Here is a 25,371-nt window from a genome sequence, read left to right on the forward strand (position 1 = left end):
AACAGAGGATTCCATATTGTATTTCAAGTCTTAATTGTCAACTGTATTAAATTACCTTGGTTAAAACTATTAGTAGTACTTTTTTATGTAAATGGCTACAAAATCAGGAATTTATGAAGACAGAGCTCGAAGGTTGATAAGGTTTGAGATGATTCTCGTAAATTAAGGACAGTTGCGTAGATACAAAAGATTCCCCCCCCCCAGCATAAAATAGTAATTCGGACCCTATATTTTTCCTTAATATTGTATGACTCTCCCCATTTCGCCAAGTGTTAAGTTTGTTACGCTCTTGAGGTTCGCCCCCCCACACAAACATACACAATTGCGGGGACTGCGGGGACAGACTTACGCCACTGGTTAAAGAATGCGTTAATTATGATGGACAGTTAATAAGAATAGTTCCGATCAGTTTCAAATGAATCTTAACGTCAAAACTATATATCTTCCAACGTCCTTGGTTTACTTTTATCAAAAATTATTACCCAGTATAGCCTTGTGGGTTTTCAATGGGTTCCAAATGTCATCTTTAAAATTTATACTTGTCCTTTCTGACCGTTAGGCTGACTTACAAATAAGTCTGGCATTCATCCATGACCAACCACGAAGCAGATAAACTGACACTTTTGTTCATCAAGGGTTCTAGTGAGTCTCATATGACCTAATGCAGAGTGGTCATCTGCAGTTCTCACTCTCGAGCTGTCAACCTTCCCCATTTCTAAAACAAAGTTCTTCCCATACAGCTAATCACTTCCTACAGTAAGTCATGTGAGTTTTCAAACACATATTCTCGTGCTCATTACTCCGCTTGCACTGGCCTGTCCAAATCTTCCTGACTTCTCCTTATTCTGTTATATTCTAACGTTCACGTTCCTGTCAAGTCCTTCAACTTCCACACATATACTCTTCATTCTGCTATTTTCAGGTCGATCACTTATCTAAAACTAGTATTCCCAAAATTTTTGAAACAATTTTCCATTTTGCTATGACAATTCTCAGCTCGTTGTTATCAATACGTTTACAATTCAGAGGAAAATGGTTGACGTTACAGAGATCACAGTACAAAAGAGCATGCGTCTACTTAAGCCTCCAAGCGGTTGTATTACATAAACCCTTTTAGTAGGATGATGGAAGTTGCAATTCTTTGACAATAAGCGAAGATTGGAAGTCTAAAAACTAAACTTTAGTTGAGTTCAATGTGTTTTGAAATGTCTTAACCCACACATGAAAATGTCAACCAGACCTTTGATGCAGACAGGACCCTAACCATTCTTGTATCTTGAGATAACACTTGACACTTTTACAACACAATACGTAACTCTATCCAAGTGGTGAGACTGGAATACCAATTGTCTCTTTTACATCACAATACGCAATTTTATCCAAGCGGTGATACTGGGCTAACAGTTGTAACTTTTACAACACAATACGTAACTTTTTTATCCAAGTGGTGAGACTGGGATAACAATTATCACTTTTATAACACACAAAGTTACTCTATCCAAATGGAGAGGTTGCCGATATTCCTATAAACATTTAGTATTGATTTTTTTCACTGCTAAATAGGATCACATACTTAAAAATGATTCAGTTATTTTCAAAGGGTGTACGTGGATCCTTAGACCTTCATAAGGATACATGACTTGAAATAGGTCGGTACTGAGAATGTGTATCCTTAAACCTGTCAGGATATTTGTTTTTTGAATTTCGCACCAAGCTAATCGAGGGCTATCTGCAAACCCACGACCTTCAGATTACGAATTAAGTTAAATGAGCCATTACTGACAACAACAACACTTCCAAATTCTAATAACTGGCGTATCGGATCTGGAACGATGCAGTAATTAACATGCCATGAGTTTATTGTTGGTGTTCTGTTTACTGTAAAACAGAAAATCTCGTTCCACACTTGAAAGCTGTGGTTGCACACTATAAGTACTGTGGTCACGTCCCACTATTCGGTCAGATAAGAGTAACTCAAGAGTTGGCGGGTGGTGCTGTTAACTAACTGTCTTCCCTCTAATTTCTCGGGGCCCTTGTGGAGCTTTGCCCAAATATCCAAAAGCAAAGAAACAAAAGTGCACACAGCTACTTCTTAAAGCCAGAAGTATTATTCTGAAGTGTAGAGAACCTACATTAAACGTCAGGCGATTAAACTAAACAGCTCAGACTATTAAGTGGAGAGGGTTGGTTTATATGTGTGTTTTCTTATAGCAAAACCATATTGGTCTATCTGCTGAGTCCACCGAGGGGAATCGAACCCTTGATTTTAGCGTTGTAAATCCGTAGAGTTACCGCTGTACCAGCGGGGGACGTGAAGGATTGGATTACCTATAGTGTTCTTTACAGAGATATTGTGAACGGGAAAGGAAAGACAGATAGTTCACTGATATGTTTGGAACAGGAGAGAACAAGTTTGAACTTGAACAGATTTTATATCTGTATGTGTGTCTTTTATAAACTGAGAACTGCTTGCAGTGTCACGACTTTATCATGTTGGACACAAGAAATAATTACTAAAATATCGTTACAGTTATCAACCGTGTCTAATGAATTAATCTGTACTGACTAGGTTAACGGTCCACTCGTACCGACTGGATTTGTAAATTATTTGTGATGGCTAAATTAATAAATTAGTTGAATTAAATAGTCAGTAGTTTAAGCTCCACTCACTAGTTTGTTTTTGAATTTCACACAAAGCTACATGAGGGCTAACTGCGCTAGCTGCCTCTAATTTAGTAGTGTAAGACTAGAGGGAAGGCAGCTAGTCATCATCACCTACAGCCAATTCGTGGGCTACTCTTTTACCAAGGAATAGTGGGGTTGACCGTCACATGCTAATCAGATTAGCAAGTATATAACTAACATGATTAACGATTATATAGCTGCACTAATCAGATTAGCAAGTATATAACTAACATGATTAACGATTATATAGCTGGACTAATCAGATTAGCAAGTATATAACTAACATGATTAACGATTATATAGCTGCACTAATCAGATTAGCAAGTATATAACTAACATGATTAACGATTATATAGCTGCACTAATCAGATTAGCAAGTATATAACTAACATGATTAACGATTATATAGCTGCACTAATCAGATTAGCAAGTATATAACTAACATGATTAACGATTATATAGCTGGAATAATCAGATTAGCAAGTATATAACTAACATGATTAACGATTATATAGCTGCACTAATCAGATTAGCAAGTATATAACTAACATGATTAACGATTATATAGCTGCACTAATCAGATTAGCAAGTATATAACTAACATGATTAACGATTATATAGCTGCACTAATCAGATTAGCAAGTATATAACTAACATGATTAACGATTATATAGCTGCACTAATCAGATTAGCAAGTATATAACTAACATGATTAACGATTATATAGCTGCACTAATCAGATTAGCAAGTATATAACTAACATGATTAACGATTATATAGCTGCACTAATCAGATTAGCAAGTATATAACTAACATGATTAACGATTATATAGCTGCACTAATCAGATTAGCAAGTATATAACTAACATGATTAACGATTATATAGCTGCACTAATCAGATTAGCAAGTATATAACTAACATGATTAACGATTATATAGCTGCACTAATCAGATTAGCAAGTATATAACTAACATGATTAACGATTATATAGCTGCACTAATCAGATTAGCAAGTATATAACTAACATGATTAACGATTATATAGCTGCACTAATCAGATTAGCAAGTATATAACTAACATGATTAACGATTATATAGCTGCACTAATCAGATTAGCAAGTATATAACTAACATGATTAACGATTATATAGCTGGACTAATCAGATTAGCAAGTATATAACTAACATGATTAACGATTATATAGCTGGAATAATCAGATTAGCAAGTATATAACTAACATGATTAACGATTATATAGCTGCACTAATCAGATTAGCAAGTATATAACTAACATGATTAACGATTATATAGCTGCACTAATCAGATTAGCAAGTATATAACTAACATGATTAACGATTATATAGCTGCACTAATCAGATTAGCAAGTATATAACTAACATGATTAACGATTATATAGCTGCACTAATCAGATTAGCAAGTATATAACTAACATGATTAACGATTATATAGCTGCACTAATCAGATTAGCAAGTATATAATTAACATGATTAACGATTATATAGCTGCACTAATCAGATTAGCAAGTATATACCTTTCTAACATGATTAACGATTATATAGCTACATTAATCAGATTAGCAAGCATATAACTGTTTTACGTGATTAACGATTATATGGCTGCACTAATCAGATTAGCAAGTATATAACTAACGTAATTAACGATTATATGGCTGCACTAATCAGATTAGTAAGTATATAACTGTCTAACATGATTAACGATTATATAGCTGCACTAATCAGATTAGCAAGTATATAACTAACATGATTAACGATTATATAGCTACACTAATCAGATTAGCAAGTATATAACTAACATGATTAAAGATTATATAGCTCCACTAATCAGATTAGCAAGTATATAACTAACATGATTAACGATTATATAGCTGCACTAATCAGATTAGCAAGTATATAACTAACATGATTAACGATTATATAGCTGCACTAATCAGATTAGCAAGTATATAACTAACATGATTAACGATTATATAGCTGCACTAATCAGATTAGCAAGTATATAACTAACATGATTAACGATTATATAGCTGCACTAATCAGATTAGCAAGTATATAATTAACATGATTAACGATTATATAGCTGCACTAATCAGATTAGCAAGTATATACCTTTCTAACATGATTAACGATTATATAGCTACATTAATCAGATTAGCAAGCATATAACTGTTTTACGTGATTAACGATTATATGGCTGCACTAATCAGATTAGCAAGTATATAACTAACGTAATTAACGATTATATGGCTGCACTAATCAGATTAGTAAGTATATAACTGTCTAACATGATTAACGATTATATAGCTGCACTAATCAGATTAGCGAGTACAGTAGGTCAGTGTAACCAAGGTTTACTCACTTCTAGCTCTTATTAACTTACCTTCCCTACCTACATGCCCTGTAAATTTTGTAATACAATTCAGAAACTTATGTTTATGCGCCGTTAATCCCGAAAATCTACGGAAAGGAAATGAATGTTGTGAAACTCAAAGTTATTTACATTCTAGTGTGGAAAGGCTACAGAAGACGCATCAAATTGCTGTACCATTAGATGGCGTTCTTGATTTTATTTTTCAACTCAGCGTTATCAATTTCTCTTTTCGTTTCTAGTTAAAATAAACTTTCAAAATGTTTCAAAGCAAACTTGACTTTACGATACAGAGTAGCATTATAGTTACACACAGTTTAACTAGCCGGGTAATGTTTAGCTTTAGACTGAGGGCAGAAAGAAAAAATCAAGAAAAAATCCAAAGTGATGAGGGATCAAGTTGAGTAAACATTTTCAAGGAAACACATGATCTATACACCATCTATTAATAAATGAAAAGGCTTACCTCTCCTCAGTTCTGAAAAGTCAAGGACCGTTTATTTTTCGAGGTGTTGATTGGTTATGTGCATTAAAGTTACACACAGACTTTTAGAGGGTTTCTTAATATTCTTTTTTATCATGGAGTTTTATAACACTAAGGGTATATTTCGTTTTCATAAAATTGTTATAGACGTTCATGATATGAAACAAGAATATTATCACTCTTTCTTCTTTGCAAACACTAAAGGTTGGTGAGGGTGACTTCCAGTCGTTGTACTAACCAGAAGACGCACATCCGGTCATGCCCACTAATCTTTCCTTTAATTCTGGTTGAAAAACACGCGTAGTTAGTGAAAATGTGTTCGTTTGTTTTTTTCTTATTAACAACTGTGTGAATTGTTGTCCAAGAACATTGGCTGCTTCAGAGGATGGCTTCTCTACCCTTAGAGAAAATACCAATAAAAGTAATGCCTTGCCACTATTTATTTACTAGTAAGGCAAAAAAAAATATTTCAAAACTTTATATCCAGTTCCGCCGATGAGGTCTTTCGTTTAATACTAAAGCCTTTTCAGTCCGTCTGGGATACGACAGACACAGTGCTTAGTTCAGAACTATTTATGTTAGTTAACAAATCAAGTTTGGATGAGGAATAAATTAGTGAAATGTAATTTTTTTCAAATATTTTATTAATATCACTATAACTCAAAATTAGTTGTTTGTTTGTTTTTTGCACAAAGCTACTCGAGGGCTATCTGTGCTAGCCGTCCCTAATTTAGCAGTGTAAGACTAGAGAGAAGGCAGCTAGTCATCACCACCCACCGCCAACTCTTGGGCTACTCTTTTACCAACGAATAGTGGGATTGACCGTCACATTATAACGCTCCCACGGCTGGGAGGGCGAGCATGTTTGGCGCGACTCGGGCGCGACTCTCTGATTCTCTAAAAAATATTTGTCTATAAACACTCATTTAATACCATAGTGGTAGCCTCCTAGTGTAACTCGGACAGATTAATGACGCTTAAATTTGGGTTTTAACACCCGTGATGGGTAAAGTACAGGCAGGGTTGTGTGTTGCAACAAGCGAACTTTTATTACTAGCACATCACAAGCACAGAAGGGTCCAGCATGGCCAGATGGTTAAGACACTCGACTCGTAATCTGAGGGTCGCGGGTTCAAATTCCCGTCACACCAAACATGCTCGCCCTTTCAGCTGTGAAGACGTTATAATGTCACCGTGAATTCCATTATTCGTTGGTAAAAGAGTAACCCAAGAGTCGGCGGTGGGTGGTGATGACTAGCTGCCTTCCCTCTAGTCTTACACTGCTAAATTAGGGACTGCTAGCGCAAATAGCCCTTAAGTAGCTTTGCTCGAAATTTAAAAACAAACAAACAGACTAACCGCCTCCCTCTAGTATAACACCGCAAAATTATGGACGCTAGCGCAGACAGCCCTCGTGTAGCTTTGGGTGAAATTCAAAACAAACAAACAATGAAGCAAAGAACTCGAAACAGAAAATTTCCTTTCTGTGCCTTCTAGAAGTGATCATTGAAAATAACAACTTTCGTGTTGGAATAATTCGTTCTGAGATATGCTGTTCAAGATTCTCACACTCATCACTTATTCTCTTGAGTTTATGTTCTATCGGATGGGTTACAGATTTGAAAGGATCTACGTATAGCATGTGTTTGAACGCCACGTTTTGTTTGTTGTTTTAGCAGTAACGTCTCAAGTTGTGTGTGTGTATGTATACTGTTAAGTCTAAAAATCCTTGTTGAAACTGGTGAAAACACTTCAATCTTTATGACGCATTTCTGATAAAGTGTTTGATTTATTAAAATTTAAATATAATTTAACTGTTAAAGTGAGTAATGTGGGATTTCATTTTGCATTAATATTAGGTTTTTCTATTCCTATACTTTAGTGGAAGATTTTTAAATACAATAATATACTTTTTTGTCAATAAATTACAGTTTTCATATAATATATTTTGCGGTCTGTGTGCTCTTCCAAAAATCGACCTTTAACTAATCTGTATTTTCGGGAGTTACTGGTGCGGTGATAAAATATCCACTTTAAGGGTTATATAACCAGTGCCCGTGGGTGATCAGATCAGGTGATACTGAGACTTGCGCTGCTAGGAACAGAGTTTTGATACCCGTAGTGAGCTGAGTACAGATGACACTTTGTACAGCTTTGTACTTAACCTAAAACAAACAGAACTTTACATGACATTGTACCACATGAACAATTGTTTTTTGTTAAACGCAAATTTACATAATGGATTATCTGTGCAGTGACCAGCGAGGGTATCGAAATCCAATTTTTGAGTTATAAAAATAACAAGTGTTTTAAGACCACAATTACAATTATGAACTAGCAAAGCAGTCAAACTGTTGTAGCTAATATGATATGACAGTATGTCAAATATACCGTGTTCATTTGTGCGTTTTGTGAGATGAAAATTGCAATAATCTCGCAAAACTAAACGTTTTTGTCTCGGTCAATTTATCTTTTATAGCACTGAGTTTTATTTGAAATAATGTCATTTGTTTAAAGCCAGTTTCTAATAGCAATGTTATTTATAGGTAACCCTATGTGTTTCCAGATAAAGACCTTGGTGTCGAGAAAAACCCGAATTAATCTATCACACCAGCGGACGACAACTCGTGGGCTGTTTTTGATGACAGTTCGACCGAATCTCCTAGCTTGACAGGTTTTTCATGATCTTCGGTAAACAAGCGCGCATGACAAGCGAATGACATAAAAGCGAAGTTCGTGAATTAATTTCGAACAGATGTGTCCAACTATAAAAGGTCACGGGTAGAGGTCTACGGGAGGTTCGTTTTTATTCTTTCTTCAGATGTTAACATGTCTCTAGTTTAAACCATGCAAGAAAAAGAAAGTAACAGCTGAGGAACCTAAACGAGGTTCGTCTTTTCTTATATTTTACCTCAGTGAAGTAAGGGTTCAAAGTTGATCATACACTATACGGAAAATAGACTAGTTCCAATTAGTCTCAAAGCATAACAGTTACAAAAAATGTTACATTTCAAAATTACAAGCTACAAATCACGAGATTCTTCTTGGCCATTCTGCTACATCTGAGAACATAATTTAATATTTATATAAATCAAAACACAGAAGACATGATCTGATTTACAACTTAGTACTTGTTACCGCCATATGCTGTATCCGTCGGTAATACTTCGGGTAGTTCATTTGTGTTCTTTGTCTTGGCATTATATTATTGTCTTTAAGACTTGCTTGTGGTTTCTCCACTACACACACGTTCCACTGCCTGTTTGTAACGCTTTGTTAGGAGAACCGAAGGTCAAGTTTTGCACCTCTACGCCACTGAACTCGTTCCGTGCTTACATCTGTAAGAGTGTTATAAGACTGGCAATCACTCCCGTTATTCGGTTGACAGCTGGGAAAACCCTTTGTGGTGGAAGGTGTTACTCGCTTGCTGCTTCAAAACATAGGGCGACCATCCTTGAATGCTAAAATTCTCTGATGTGGCCGTTTGACCCATGACAGTATTATATAGTCATTCCAAGTTTTCTATTATGTACTTTTCGTACTGTCATTGCTCGCAGGACTGTTTCAATAAACCAAATATACGAATTAGATGTTTAACTGGGGAGGGGGACAACAGTTGACCAATACGGTCCGAAAGCAGGGATCACGAGTTGGCTCTGTTCACTGGACAAAATGAACTTTCTTGGCTCAGTTATACTTTATGTTCGTCTTTCTTTTTATAGCAGAGCCACAGTGGGCCACCGCGGAGAATCGAGTCCTGGATTGTAACTACCAGTCCATACAGTTACCACTGTCTCACTGAGAGACGAATTTCTATTTGACTTTCATGGTGACCAGTTCGGCAAAGTTTCATCTCGAGAGAGGAAAAAAATGACAAGCTATTTACAGATCCAGTAAACGCGATCGACCACTTGTTATTTTTCGAGATCCGTATATTTGTCCAAGAGAAATATATTCTGCGAGAGAGAATGCTACAGGACCAAACACTTTCTATTGTCTCTAAAGGTAGGTACACGCTCAGTTTTCAGTGTTTCTGTAATTATACTTTTTAAATTAAAATTGCTAAACTTTATTATAAGCGTTCAGGCTTCTAATTATATTCTTTTCACACCAACTTCAAAAACTCAGTCGAATACTCTTTTAAACAATAAATCAGTGGGTCAAACCCAGTGTTATTCGCTGGTATTTCTATTGAGCAGAATTGTTGAAAAACCTGTTTAAGCTGAGAATAACATTCCCATATAGTGCGATTCAGGTTTTGGTTTGAATTTCGCGCAAAGCTACACCAGGGCTATTTGCGCTAGCCGTCCCTAATTTAGCAGTGTAAGACCAGAGGGAAGGCAGCTAGTCATCACTACCCACCGCCAACTCTTGGGCTACTCTTTTACCAACGAATAGTGTGATTGACCGTCACATTATTATGTCCTCACGGCTGAAGGGGCGAGCATGTTTGGGGTGATGGGGATTCGAACCTGCGACCCTCAGATTACTAGTCGAGTGCCTTAACCACCTGACCATGCTGAGCCTGACAGGTGGGAGTCATGAATATTCACCGACACCACCTTGAAAATGGGATCTGGTTTAAACAAGTTTGACAACCCATGATCTGACATGGACTGGTCAGGGCTCATAACACTATGTAACAAAATTTTTACTTTTTCTTGTTCATGGGCATAAAGTATTATTTCCCAATTCCTTATGACTAAAGTAAATAGAAAAGACCTATTTTTCTCTTTAAACTTTGCTTTTGTGACCTGGGTAATGAAATTTTCAAATTTACCCATTTTCCAGAACATTCCAGGTAGATTCAGTGCTGAGTAGCTGATAGAGAATTATCTCGAACTTACAAGAATTTTCAAGAACTTTCTAGAATGTTGTAGAATTTGCGAGAATTTTCAAAAACCTTTCAGAATTTTCTAGAACTTTCCATAGTAATAAATATACAGGGGCTCGTCACTCACTACTTAAGTTTAATTCTAGCTGCCTAAGGGAACACAGAGACTTATCTTATTTTATCAGAGATGGCATCAAGAAGCTGCAAGCATTCTCCAAACGCATTCTGCTATGTATGTGGCCAATTTATCAAGACAAGAGCGAAAAAGTACTCTGTGACAGCATCTGCTAAAATGTGTGAAGCCTACAAGGCATATTTCAGCATATCTGTCGGAAATCAAGACAAACCCTGGGCACCTCATTTTGCCTGTGAGCACTGAAAAAAAAAAAAAACTTTAGAAGGTAAGACGGACAATTTTTGCTTGTTTGAATAGTAAGATTTCACATTACACAAATTTTAGACCTCTTGAATTTAAATATCTTTCGGTGCAACTCAAAGAGGAATACAACAGCATCAAGACCTTACTAGAAGCCTTGAAGTATGATGAGTATGGCTGGGAGGTTATCGGAGACTTCAAAATGTTGGCATTCCTGATGGGTCTCCAAGGAAGCTTTACCAAGTTTCCCTGTTATCTTTACCTTTGGGACAGCAGGGACACCGCATCGCACTACAACAGGAAGCACTGGTCACAACGGACCGACTTCTCTGTGGAGAGGCACCATGTCAAGTGTGAGCCACTAGTGGACCTCCAGAAGGTATTGTTCCCATCATTGAACATAAAATTGGGTCTTATGAAACAATTTGTCTTGATAAGGAGTCTGCAGCCTTCAAGTATCTTCGAGACTTCTTCCCTAAGGCAAAGGTCAAAGCTGGTGTCTTTGTTAGACCACAAACAAAGTAGATCCTGGAGTGTACACAATTCCCCAAGAAGCTCAGTAGAAAGGAAATAAAAGCTTGAGGCAGCTTTGTCGCCGCGGTTTGGGGCGTCTTGGGCAATCAAAAGGCCAAAAATTATGTGGAACTGGTTTAGGCTCTGGTGAAGAACTATGGCAAAATGTGCTGCAGGATGTCCCTGAAAGTCCATGTCCTTGACGGTCATCTTGCTAAATTCAAGGAGGACATGGGAGCATACTCAGAGGAGCAAGGCGAGTGCTTCGACCAAGATATACTGGACTTTGAACGCCGCTACCAATGAGCATATAATAAAAACATGATGGGAGACTATATTTGTAGGCTGATAAGTGAAAATGATTTACATTACAGTCGCAAATCTCAAAAAACTACTCACTTCTAAACATTTTTGGTCATTTTTCTATAACTTCAGAACAAATACATGTAAATCTGGAATAATATGTTGTTTTATTCAAACATTATGTAAATGAAAATGTGTAAATGTGCCCGTTTTTACATAGAAAATAAGTTAATTTTTAAAGTTCATTATCCAGGTCACTAAAGCAAAGTTTGAAGGGAATAAAGGCCATTTTTTTTACTTTTACAACATAAGCAATTAAGAAATAACATACTGTCCAGGAACAAAATTTGTGTTACATTGTATAGTCTGTGGATGGAAATCTCGAGTCTCTCCAACACACATGCTCTCCCTTTTAGCCTTTGGAGTGTAATAATGTGACGGTCAACCCTACTATTCGTTGATGAAGAGTAACCCAAGAGTCAACGGTGGGTGTTATTGGCTATCTGCCTTTTCTCTAGTTTGTAATTTCATAATTAGAGCTGCCTAACGCAGTTATCCTTCGAGTAACTTGGTGCGAAATTCTGAGTAAACAAGTAGACACACCCGTACACTTGTCTATCAGTTCAAAATTATAACAGCTATAATATTAAAAACTAACTACATCACGTTCTCAATATTCACACGTTAAACTTTCGGACAATAAGGGTGGGAGTCTTTGAAATAAACTAGGAATATTAAGAAAGTCCTATGCCTATTTCTGTAAGCATATAAAAATAAGTTTCTTTTACTATAATATTTTGTGATTAATGAAAACAAATTTGAAGAAAAACAGTCCTTGTGTGGTCGATGTACACGGGACAAGCAAATTCGTGAATGTTTATGATTTGTTTGTCGAATTTTGCCTAAAGTTTGTCGTCCCTAATTTAGCAGTGACGGATTAAAGGGAAGTCAGCCAGTCAATACCACCTACCAACAATTTTTAGGCTACTCTTTTACTAACGAAAAATGGGATTAATCGTTATGCGTTATTATGTCCCTAAAGCAAGCATGTTGAGTGAGTGGATTCGAACTCACAACTCAAAGGTTGCGAGTCAAGCGTTCTAAACAAGAGTGTCAACCAAATCATGTGATGGTTGAATTTAATGTTAAATACAGTAACTGCTATTTTTTCCTGAACCATACTGTCTGATTATTGATGCCACGTGATGTTTTCTTAGTGATTATCATCTTGGGTACACGTGACACACTAAGCATAAAGTCACTTACTTAACACACTCTTGCAGCGTGTGGGACTTCCGTTAAATATTAATGAAAAAGAAATTCAAAAAAAAATGTCACGTTCACAAAACGGGTCAGGTATTAGTTAGATATCCGGCCACGTGACCAGGAGCAGCTAGCTATACCGTTGTTTGTTCAACTGCCTACTTCCTTTTTTAGACCACATTATAATGAAAAATTAATTCAAAATACACTCCCACATAGATTCTTCATGGCAGAATGTTGTTACAACAAAGACGGAGACTCACCTGTACCAGTTCAATCTAGCGTGATGGCCACCTCTGCTGAGTTTGAAAGTTGTTTACTGCTAAAGCATCGATCGGGCAGCTAATCCGAAACCCGATGTTTCCCCCTAAATAATCGATGACTGTGTTCTTTTCTCTCGCTCCCCTTACTTGGCCTAATGATATTTGTTTCTTAATGTTCCTCAAGACGAGATTTTATAGGTGGGAATGAAAGCAGGTTGGATACTTTATCTAAGTGAAACATTAAGTTTCCAATTTCTCTTATTTCTGTTTCCAATGTTCATTCGGGGACGATTTTCTAATATTAATGCATCGTGTTTCTTGGGGGGAGGATGATGTCATTTTTCGGTAATGAACTTTTATAACTCCTTTTAACTTTCATTCATCGTTTTAGTCACAACACATTCGGCTTTAAGTAGAAATAATGTAATAGTATAAGAACTGTGAAAGGCAGTGGTAAAAAGTACTATCATTTGAATAGCTAAGAATTTACCATACATTTTAATTACTGATATTAAAACTATCCTATTAAATTCTTCCCATATCCAACTGAGGAGGCTCCAGTTTTTGAAATTTAATTTAACAATTAGATAAAATCGTTTCCTTAGAATTAGGCGAATACTTCTATTTTAGTAATAACACTATTGAAAACTTTATAAAAAATGTGAAAGTCGAATTGTGAAAATGCTGGTGTATTTATTCAGTTTAAAGAAAATACAACATGTTTATAGAGTGTTTCCGGTTCGTTGGTTTACTGTTGTAACGCACAAAAGTAAACAGTGGCCTAGCTGTGCTGTGCCCACCAAGGATATGGAAACCCGGTTTCTAGCACTATAAGCGTTTAGAGTTTAGGCTTAACGATGAGCCACTGGGGAATCCTGTTTGATGGAAAATGAAGCCTGTTTAATGTATATTGTTTAACAGAAGTAAAGTCTGTTGAAAGTGAATATAAGATCAGTTTTAGGCACCTTGGTAAAGCACTCATAAATTAATAAATTAACCCGTAACTTTTTAGCTTCTGACGTTCAACAGTGTGTGAATCTATAAGACTCTCTGTTTCTGCCCCCCCCCCGCTAGTACAGCGATAAGTTTTGGATTTACAACGCTAAAATCAGGGGTTCGATTTTCCTTGGTGGGTTCAGCAGATAGCTCGAAGTGTGGCTTTGCTTTAAGAAAAGCACAAAGCACTCTCTGTTTTTAAATAGAGACTAAATGAATCAAGTTAGTGTTAACTTAACACTTAGAAAGGTTTTGTTTTTAAGCGCAAAGCTCCACAGTAAACTATCTATGCTGCACTCACTAAGGGTATCAAAACCGGGATTTTAGGGTTATAAGTCTTCAGATAATATCTTCCGTAGTAACAAGTTTATTCCGAAATATTTTTTCCAAAAACACCACAGAAACGTAATCATCAATACTATAAACTCAATATAATAAAAGTATTATTAGAATAATATTTTTTTGAAATGTCGAACCTGTATTAAGCCTAATTTTGTCGGTTAACCTTGAGAATCTGTACTGAATTTCTCTTAAGAAACTATAAGGTGTGATATGGACTCACATATTTTTTTGTTTTCAACCCTAAAGCAGTAGCAAGTTAAGGAGGAAGTGGCTAGCGTTACCAGTCTTCACACAGTATCCTGTAGTGACAAGATGTAAGTGTGCACAACTTATTCCAAAATACATAACGTTCACTAGTAATAGCAGCAAATATACTCCCTTGTGCAAATTAATTGAAACAAATGGTCATTTTACAATATTTTCAGCATGGAGGCCGGTGTAGGCTCGCTGAACCCGCTGATTTCCTTTAATAGTCATTTTTTCACACAGACGGCGTCATTAGCTGTGTTTTGCAGTACGGTCGATCTATTTTTGGGATATATGACGAAATTTTGAGGAATATTACGTCATTCGAAATTGCGTTAAAAGGGCAAGGAGACCAGTCAAAAAACAACTTCTTACCAACTCAATGAAGCAAAACGGTATCAATGGGGTCTGAAATACAAGAACTGGACGCAAGAACAATAAAGGAAGGTGTTATTCAGTAACGAGACTCATTTCTTCGTACAGAGTCAAAGAAGTCTGCATGTTCGCAGATCTCCAGGTGAGGAACTCCGAGAATCTCACATCAATCAGTTCGTAAAACATCCCTTGAAGAAGATGTTTTGGGGCTTTTTCAGCTACTAGGGCGTCGGAGGCTTACATATCGTAGAAGGTATGATGCGAAGACCACAGTACATCGAAGTTTTGCAGAGAAGAGTCGTTCCAGAATTGAAAAAGAGATTTCCAGATTGATCTGGCATTTTTCAGCAAGATCTGGCGCCGTGCTACACATCGAAACTTATGAAGAATTTTATGACTACAACGCGAATAAAGGTGCTGGACTGGCCTGGAAACTCTCCGGACTTAAATCCTATTGACAATCTTTGGGCGATTTGTAAAGAAAGACTTCGGGGAAATGACTGTACTACGAAAGATAAGCTAATTGACGCCATAATTGAGGTGTGGTACCGCGATCCAAAAATTAGTAAAGATTGCAGTCAACTCGTGGACTCGATGCCAAAGCGGATTAATGATCTTCTGAAAAATTAAGGTTGTCATATCATGTATTAATTCGTGAGTAATTTTTGGATTTTCAGAAATAAAACGCAAAAAATTAAAAAAATCGTAATTTTCCGTCGTGTTTCAATTAATTTGCACAAGGGTGTACATGAAAGGTTTTGTTAAAGTAGTCAAAGAAGTTAACTCTTGAGCGCCATCTGGTGCAGCAATAAATTACAATTAAAGACACTTATGTCATGCTGTAAAATCATGTAACTAATTTTCCACATTTTTTGCTAAATCCCAGTTGATCCCTCAAGTAGGAGGCTCTGCTGCGCTCGGATTATCAGGTTTCTCTAAATGTAACTTATTAAGCTTTTCCTGTTATTCTCTAGCCAAGGTGTTTTCCATTTATCATTTTGAAGTACCGTTAACAAGGCTATATAAGCCACTTTCTCTGAAGTGAAAAAAAAAAAATTACTGCGCGGCATTTCGAACCAATGGTTAAGCCTAACAAAGAACGTTTTCTCGAGATGACTCGCGGCAAACGTTTTTCGATTCCATTTTATTACTCTGCGTATTTTTCTTGAAAGTTTAATTGCCTTCCTCTCGAAACTATAGATATGCATATATTCCCATAATATATTATCTGTCTGTGTGTTTGTCTAATATAGATTATGAAAGTGACTTCTTGAAAATCAAATAATTATAAGCTTACTACATGTCCATAACAACTGAGGTATATTCATTTACATGCTGCTTCTTGTGTCTATAGAACATGTGTTAATGCGCAACTAAATTTAGAAACAACATCGAACTTATACACCCTTTATTGAAAAGCTCACCGGCACAACGCACGCGCTCTAACGCAAACGCGCTGTGTGGGCGCATACACGCACTTTTGAGCGCCAGCCGGATGAAGTCGCCGAACTAGATAATGTAGTTGCTGGCGGCCTAGTAGTATATCAAGAAACATCATCGATTTTTTTCCTATAGGCGACCAGGCAGTAGAAGAAGAAAGGGGCTTGGTAGGAGGCGGACGGTTCTAGGGTGGAGCCCGTAACTACGTCAACCTGCAGGAGCCATGTTTGTGTGTAAGTTAACTGCCACAGAAAGCATACAGGTAAGATATTACATGAAGCTTCAACGTACCGAGATTCTCTTCTGGCACTAATTACGCACGACTTACGTCAAGTACTAACTGAAGTCAAACATGTTTAACATTTTATGATCATGTCGAAAGTGTAAAGAAATTGATCAGCTAGGTAACACGTGCATTTAATGGTTCCGAGTGGACTTATTTAATATTAAAAAGTGATATCAGTATTATTTTACGCACGATTTGTAAGTCACGACGATTAGCTTTACTGTTGATGAAAACGAAGTTTCAGAAAAATTAAATGACGTGTTTAACAGTTCGGAAGGTTACAACTTGGGTCACAACGGCCATATTTCTATTTTACGTATCTTACCTTCCTACACTTATATATCTCGTGAACGATATCAGACGAATAAATCAATAACCATTGCAAAATAGCAAAAGGTCCATCTAACACTACTGAAATCCCATCTGAACACTGCTGTAATCACGTCTAAACATTACAGCAATCTCATCTTAACATTACTGCAACCCAGTTTGAACACCACTCTAGTCCCCTCTGAACACTACTGTAATCACATCTAACCTCTACGGTAAACTCATCCTAAAACTACTGTAATAAAATCTGAACCCTTCATTCACCTTAACACTAATGTAATCCCTTTTCAACACGTACATGCATCATAACACTCTTGAAGTCATAACTAAACGCTATTCCATTCATTTTAACACTACTGTTATCCGATTTTAAACACTTACTTTTACCCTAACACTACTGTAATCCCATAGTAACACTACTATAATCTCATATGAACACAACTGTAAGCGCATTTTAACACTACTGTATCGCATCTTAGTAGTACTGTTATTCCATCAGGACAACTATGTGCGCTAGCCGTCCCTAATTTAGCAGTGAAAGACGAGAAGAAGACAGCTAATCTTCACCACTGACCACAAACTCTTGGGCTACTATTACAGTCCCATATAAATACAAATGAAATATCTTCTTAACGCTGCTATCATACCATTTTAACACCACTGCAATCATGTCTAAACACTACTGTAATACCTTCTGAATAGTAATGCAATCCCATCTTAACACTAATCTAATCAAGGCTAAACGTTACAGTAATGATGTCTGAACACTGCTGTTGTCCAAGCTTAACACAACTAAAATCTCATCTCAATACTACTGTAATATCAGTTTAATACTGTTATCCCACCTTAAAACGACTATAGTCCCATCTTAACACTACTCTAACTATGGCTAAACAATACTTAATCATGTTTGAACATCACTATAATCCAATTTAAACATTACTGTAGTCCCGTATTAGAACTACCATACTTATGTCTAAAAACAAATTTGATCTCTCTGAACACTACTCCAATCGTCTTTAAAAACTAATCTTATCATGTCTGAATAACAATCCTTCTTGACACTAATATGATCGCATTTTAATATCACTGTAATCTCATTTTAAAACTACTGTAATCCCATCGTAAAAACATTATAACCATGTCTGAACATAAATGTAATCCCATCTTAACGCTACTATAAACATATAATCCTGTCACAACACTACTGTCATCCCATTTTAATAACCAGCGTAAACATGTCTCAACACTACTGTCATATCGACAGAACACTACTATAATCACATTTAAACCCTTACATACACAATAACACTACTTTAATCCCATCTTAACACTGCTGTAAACTCTTAACACTTCTGTAATCCTGTGTTACTACTACTGTAATCTCATCTTAACATTATTGTAATTCCCTCCGAACACTAACATAATCCCTTTTAACACTACTGTAAACTAACCTTCACAGTACAATACAATTATCTTAATACTACTGTAATCTCACTTTAATACTACTGTAGTCTCTCCTTATAATCACACCTTAACATAACTGTAATCTCATCTCAACACTACTGTATTGCTATCTTAACAATACTAGAAGATTGATCGAACGCTACTGTAATATCACCTTAACAATACTGTACTCATATCAAAACATTATTGTAATCATGTCTAAATACTATTCGAAACCCATCTTAACATTGCAGGAAATTCGTGATTACGGTTTGAACACTACTGTAAATTCACCTTAACACTTCTGTAATTCCATCTTAGCAATACTATTGTAATAACCTTTTAAATCTAATGCAATCATGTCTCAACACTACTGTAATCTAATCTTAAAACGAATTTAATCACCTCTGAATACTACTGTAATATCATTTTAGCATTAATGTAATTCCTTTTGATATCTTAACGAACTACTCAACAAGCTACAGAGTTACATCCACCACCAGTCTCATAACGAATTGCTCAACAAGCTGCAAGTTACATCCACCACCAGTCTCATAACGAATTACTCAACAAGCTACACAGTTACATCCACCACCAGTCTCATAACGAATTACTCAACAAGCTACACAGTTACATCCACCACCAGTCTCATAAAGAATTACTCAACAAGCTACACAGTTACATCCACCACCAGTCTCATAACGAATTGCTCAACAAGCTGCAAGTTACATCCACCACCAGTCTCATAACGAATTACTCAACAAGCTACACAGTTACATCCACCACCAGTCTCATAAAGAATTACTCAACAAGCTACACAGTTACATCCACCACCAGTCTCATAACGAATTACTCAACAAGCTACACAGTTACATCCACCACCAGTCTCATAACGAATTGCTCAACAAGCTGCAAGTTACATCCACCACCAGTCTCATAACGAATTACTCAACAAGCTACACAGTTACATCCACCACCAGTCTCATAACGAATTACTTAACAAGCTACACAGTTACATCCACCACCAGTCTCATAACGAATTGCTCAACAAGCTACAGAGTTACATCCACCACCAGTCTCATAACGAATTGCTCAACAAGCTACACAGTTACATCCACAACCAGTCTCATAACGAATTACTCAACAAGCTACACAGTTACATCCACCACCAGTCTCATAACGAATTGCTCAACAAGCTACAGAGTTACATCCACCACCAGTCTCATAACGAATTGCTCAACAAGCTACACAGTTACATCCACAACCAGTCTCATAACGAATTGCTCAACAAGCTACACAGTTACATCCACAACCAGTCTCATAACGAATTGCTCAACAAGCTACACAGTTACATCCACCACCAGTCTCATAACGAATTACTTAACAAGCTACACAGTTACATCCACCACCAGTCTCATAACGAATTGCTCAACAAGCTACAGAGTTACATCCACCACCAGTCTCATAACGAATTGCTCAACAAGCTACAGAGTTACATCCACAACCAGTCTCATAACGAATTGCTCAACAAGCTACACAGTTACATCCACAACCAGTCTCATAACGAATTGCTCAACAAGCTACACAGTTACATCCACAACCAGTCTCATAACGAATTACTCAACAAGCTACACAGTTACATCCACCACCAGTCTCATAACGAATTGCTCAACAAGCTACAGAGTTACATCCACCACCAGTCTCATAACGAATTGCTCAACAAGCTACACAGTTACATCCACAACCAGTCTCATAACGAATTGCTCAACAAGCTACACAGTTACATCCACAACCAGTCTCATAACGAATTGCTCAACAAGCTACACAGTTACATCCACCACCAGTCTCATAACGAATTGCTCAACAAGCTACACAGTTACATCCACCACCAGTCTCATAACGAATTGCTCAACAAGCTACAGAGTTACATCCACCACCAGTCTCATAACGAATTGCTCAACAAGCTACACAGTTACATCCACCACCAGTCTCATAACGAATTGCTCAACAAGCTACACAGTTACATCCACCACCAGTCTCATAAAGAATTACTCAACAAGCTACACAGTTACATCCACCACCAGTCTCATAACGAATTACTCAACAAGCTACACAGTTACATCCACCACCAGTCTCATAACGAATTACTCAACAAGCTACACAGTTACATCCACCACCAGTCTCATAACGAATTACTTAACAAGCTACACAGTTACATCCACCACCAGTCTCATAACGAATTGCTCAACAAGCTACAGAGTTACATCCACCACCAGTCTCATAACGAATTGCTCAACAAGCTACACAGTTACATCCACAACCAGTCTCATAACGAATTGCTCAACAAGCTACACAGTTACATCCACAACCAGTCTCATAACGAATTACTCAACAAGCTACAGAGTTACATCCACCACCAGTCTCATAACGAATTGCTCAACAAGCTACACAGTTACATCCACCACCAGTCTCATAACGAATTACTCAACAAGTTACACAGTTACGTCCACCACCAGTCTCATAACAAAGTACTCAACAAGTTACACAGTTACATACACCACCATTCTCATAACGAACTACCCAACAAGCTACACCCTTGTGCAAATTAATTGAAACAAGACGGAAAATTACGATTTTTTCAATTTTTTGCGTTTTATTTCTGAGAATCCAAAAATTACTCACAAATTAATACATGATATGACCGCCTTTATCTTACAAAAGATTATTAATCCGATTTGGCATCGAGTCCACGAGTTGACTGCAATCTTTACTAATTTTTGGATCGCGGTACCACACCTCAATTATGGCCTCAATTAGCTTATCTTCCGTAGTACAGTCTTTTCCCCGAAGTCTTACTTTACAAATCACCAAAAGATTTTCAATAGGATTTAAATCCGGAGAGTTTTCAGGCCAGTCCAGCACCTTTATTCGCGTTGTAATCATAAAATTCTTCACAAGTTTCGATGTGTGGCACGGAGCCAGATCTTGCTGAAAAATACCAGATTCATCTGAAAATATCTTTTTCAATTCTGGAACGACTCTTCTCTGCAAAACTTCGATGTACTGTGGTCTTCGCATCATACCTTCTACGATATGTAAGCCTCCGACGCCATAGTAGCTGAAAAAGCCCCAAAACATCTTCTTCAAGGGATGTTTTACGAACTGATTGATGTGAGATTCTCGAAGTTTCTCACCTGGAGATCTGCGAACATGCAGATTTCTTTGACCTTGTACGAAGAAATGAGTCTCGTCACTGAATAACACCTTCCTTTATTGTTCTTGCGTCCAGTTCTTGTATTTCAGACCCCATTGATACCGTTTTTTCTTCATTGAGTTGGTAAGAAGTTGTTTTTTGACTGGTCTCCTTGCCCTTTTAACGCAATTTCGAATGACGTAATATTCCTCAAAATTTCGTCATATATCCCAAAAATAGATCGACCGTACTGCAAAACACAGCTAATGACGCCGTCTGTGTGAAAAAATTACTATTAAAGGAAATCAGCGGGTCCAGCGAGTCTACACTGGCCGCTATGCTGAAAATATTGTAAAATGACCATTTGTTTCAATTAATTTGCACAAGGGTGTACACAGTTATATCCACCATTAGTTTCATTAGAAACTACTCAACCAGCTAGCCAGTTACATCCTCCAGCAGTTTCATAAGGAACTACTAAACAAGTTACACAGTTACACCCACCACCAGTCTCATAAGGAACTAACTACACAACCAGCTACACAATTAGATAATTTCTTGAAAAAAGAAATTCCATTCGTATGATAACGGTAAAAATTGCGGAGCTTTAAACTAGTGCCATCTCGTGACCAAATATAAAGATATAATATTATTACTGGAATATTTTAAGTAATTTAGTTTTTTTATTTCCTTGTACATTTAGTATTGTTGTTTCTAATATTAGTTTTAATTATCTGAGAATTGAATCCTTAAATAATTTAGCAAATGGCACACAGGTAATTATTTTCAGTCCTCTACCAATATTTAATTTCTTCATGAAAATGTGTCGTTATCCACAGAGCGAATTTTTCTCTTCACTCCGCACTCCAACGAAAATCCTTCCAAAGAATGTGTATGTGTTTTCTTACTGTAAAGCCACATTGGGCTATCTGCTGAGTCTACCGCGGGGAATCGAACCTCTGATTTTAGCGTTGTAAATCCGTAGACTTGCCGCTGTACCAGCGGGAACTTTTCAGAGACCCCAGGCTTTAAACGTGAGGATAAATTTATTAAAATATTGAATAGGTTATTTTAATAAATAAAAATTTTCCCTCGAAGACCTTTTAAGATTACAATTCAAACTAAGTATTTTCTGCTACGTCGTTCAAATAACTCTACATAAAACCTTCTTTCGAGAACTGATGACGTACTTACGACAAAATTAATACTTCAGACATGCACACAAACTTATAGTTTTGGTTGTTCTTTTAACAGCTCGAGATCATTGCGGACTGAGAAAAGCTCTCTATACAGATAATCTAAACTATTACTTCATTAATGTGTCTGTATCTGTCCGCTTATAACTGTCGAAACTCTGGGTCGATTGTCGCCAACCATGTCACGTGTCCTTAAAGTCCTTCAGGGGGCGACGTAGGAGTATCAGACTTTGGCTATGAACCCCCCCCCCCTTCTATACGTACAACAGTTGCATCAGCTGGTAAATCAAATACCCTGTAAACTGTCTCCAACTCTTTAATGCAAATGTTTGTGTAATTTATAAGTTTTCTATACCCACCATGGATAAACTCATAGTAAACTCAACCCATAATAACCATCTAACATGCTCTGGTGCTACAATACAGTTCTAACACAGGGTCAACTCTCATCTGAATTAGAACTCCCAATTCCGAAGCCGGTGAGCGTGTTCAAAATTCATGTGGCAGTAGCAGCGACGCCACGAACTATTTCCCGCAATTTAAGGTGTAAATGCGTTATTAGAGTAACAGCCAACCCCTTGACGTGGATAGTAAGTAGTAGGATGCTATCAACTGGTTACCTTTCCTCTGTTTAGTAGTTTATTATTAGGAATTATGGTAAATAGGCTTAGCAGTTTTGCCCTAAATACAAAATTCATCAACGTAATAAACAGGCCTAACTATCTAACAACTTCATGATGTTAGAAAAACGATTAAGTTCAAAAAGTCTTAATAGAAGTGAATAAAAACACTATAACCTGAGCGCTTTCGAAAGGTAGACCTTTCTTCTTCAGGAGCAAATACGGGTATTGGCCCATGAAGGAAAAAGGCCTACCTTTCAAAAGCGCTCGGGTTATAGGGTTTTTATTCAAATCTGACAACTTCGTCGTACATGCTCCACTACGTGTTGATTATCAACACACATAAAACAGATCAACATGGAACCAGGGGGCAGGTATTCCTTCCCATAAGCTCATGTTCCTCTTCTTTCATCAACAAATAATTTTGCTAGCGTGACGCGCATGCGCACTGCTCCTTCAGCTTGCCTACAGAAACTGACATACCAGCCAAGCTGTTGACAAGTTCTGCAGCTAGCTATCGACACAAATAATCTGAACTTGAGTATTCTGTGAGATTAAACTGGCAAAACAACCTTCTATTAAAGATCAGCGAAATTCTCGGTCGCTACAGCGATATATTTATTACATATTAAATAATTTATTTTGTATATTAGGGATGAGCCAACAGACTAGTACGAATCTTAGACAAATTATCGTTAGTGTGTATTACAGTGCAAAAGTGACCTGGGCTGGAAAATAAATAAAATATAACAATCAATGATTGCGCTTACCACTCATTGTCAAATACAATATTTTAAAAAAAGTTAACCTATACAAAAAAATATTCAACCATTTCACTTAAGTTCCGTTGGGCTTTTCCCCCCGCTGAGACAGTGATAAGTCTACGGTTTTACAGAGGGTTCGATTACCCTTGGTGGACACAGAAAATAACCTGATGTGGCTTTGCTACAAGAAAAACGCACATAAACACATTCCTTTGGGTTTAAAATGGCCTTAGTCTGTGAATCCGAGGGTGAGATATAAGAGTAACAAAGAAATTCCACTATTCGAGTAGACAGAAGCTGGTAGTGACTGCTGTTTAGTAAATGTCTTCCCTCTATATAAGGCTTAGTCAATGGCTAGCCGGGCTGAAAAAAAAAAAAAGGATTCCCGGTTCGCATCCCGTTCCGCAAAATAACGCTCCATACTTTTGGGGTTGTGGATGTTATAAGAGTGCCGGTCTAATTCTCTTGGCCCGGCATGATCAGATGGTTAGGGCGCTCAACCTGCAAGCTGAAGGTGGCGGGTTCGAATCCCAGTCCCACCAAATACGTTCGTCCTTTCAGTCGTGCGGGCGTTATAATTTTACGGTCAATTTCACTATTCGTTGGTAAAAAAGAGGCATAAAAGTTGACGGTGGGTGGTGATTACTAGCTGCCTTCCCTTTAGTCTTACGCTACTAAATTAAGGAAGGTTAGCGCAGATAGTTCTCTTGTAGCTATGCGCTCAATTCAAAACAAACAAACTAATTCCGTTATTCGATTAAAGTAGTCCAGTAAATTGTGGTGAGATTTGGATTTCGCGCAAGGGAAAAATAATGGAGTTACCGAAAACTACAAGAAGGCTAGCTGAGCTAGTCGCCATTACTGTGGAGTGGGAGGGCTATTAGTTTAGTTTGTTTCGAACTTCGCGCAAAGCTACTCGAGGGCTATCTGCGCTAGCCGTCCCTAATTTGGGCTACTCTTTTATCAACGAAAAGTGGGATTGACCGTAACGTTATAACGCCTCCACGGCTG

At 37.2% G+C, this 25,371-nt stretch overlaps 1 protein-coding gene across 2 annotated transcripts in view; it reads left to right on the forward strand.

The window, feature by feature from the left end:
• The first annotated feature begins 8,997 nt into the window (after positions 1–8,997).
• The window catches only part of LOC143238304 (frizzled-5-like), a 33,938-nt gene continuing 17,564 nt past the window's right edge, over positions 8,998–25,371 (forward strand). For both annotated transcript variants that reach the window (XM_076478402.1, XM_076478403.1), the window contains exons 1-3: positions 8,998–9,579; positions 14,711–14,778; positions 16,661–16,787. The gene's annotated coding sequence lies outside the window, so the exon portion shown is untranslated. The remainder of the gene's footprint in view (positions 9,580–14,710; positions 14,779–16,660; positions 16,788–25,371) is intronic.

Source organism: Tachypleus tridentatus, chromosome 13 (genome assembly GCF_004210375.1).
Source record: "Tachypleus tridentatus isolate NWPU-2018 chromosome 13, ASM421037v1, whole genome shotgun sequence".
NCBI classification, from domain to species: domain Eukaryota; kingdom Metazoa; phylum Arthropoda; class Merostomata; order Xiphosura; family Limulidae; genus Tachypleus; species Tachypleus tridentatus.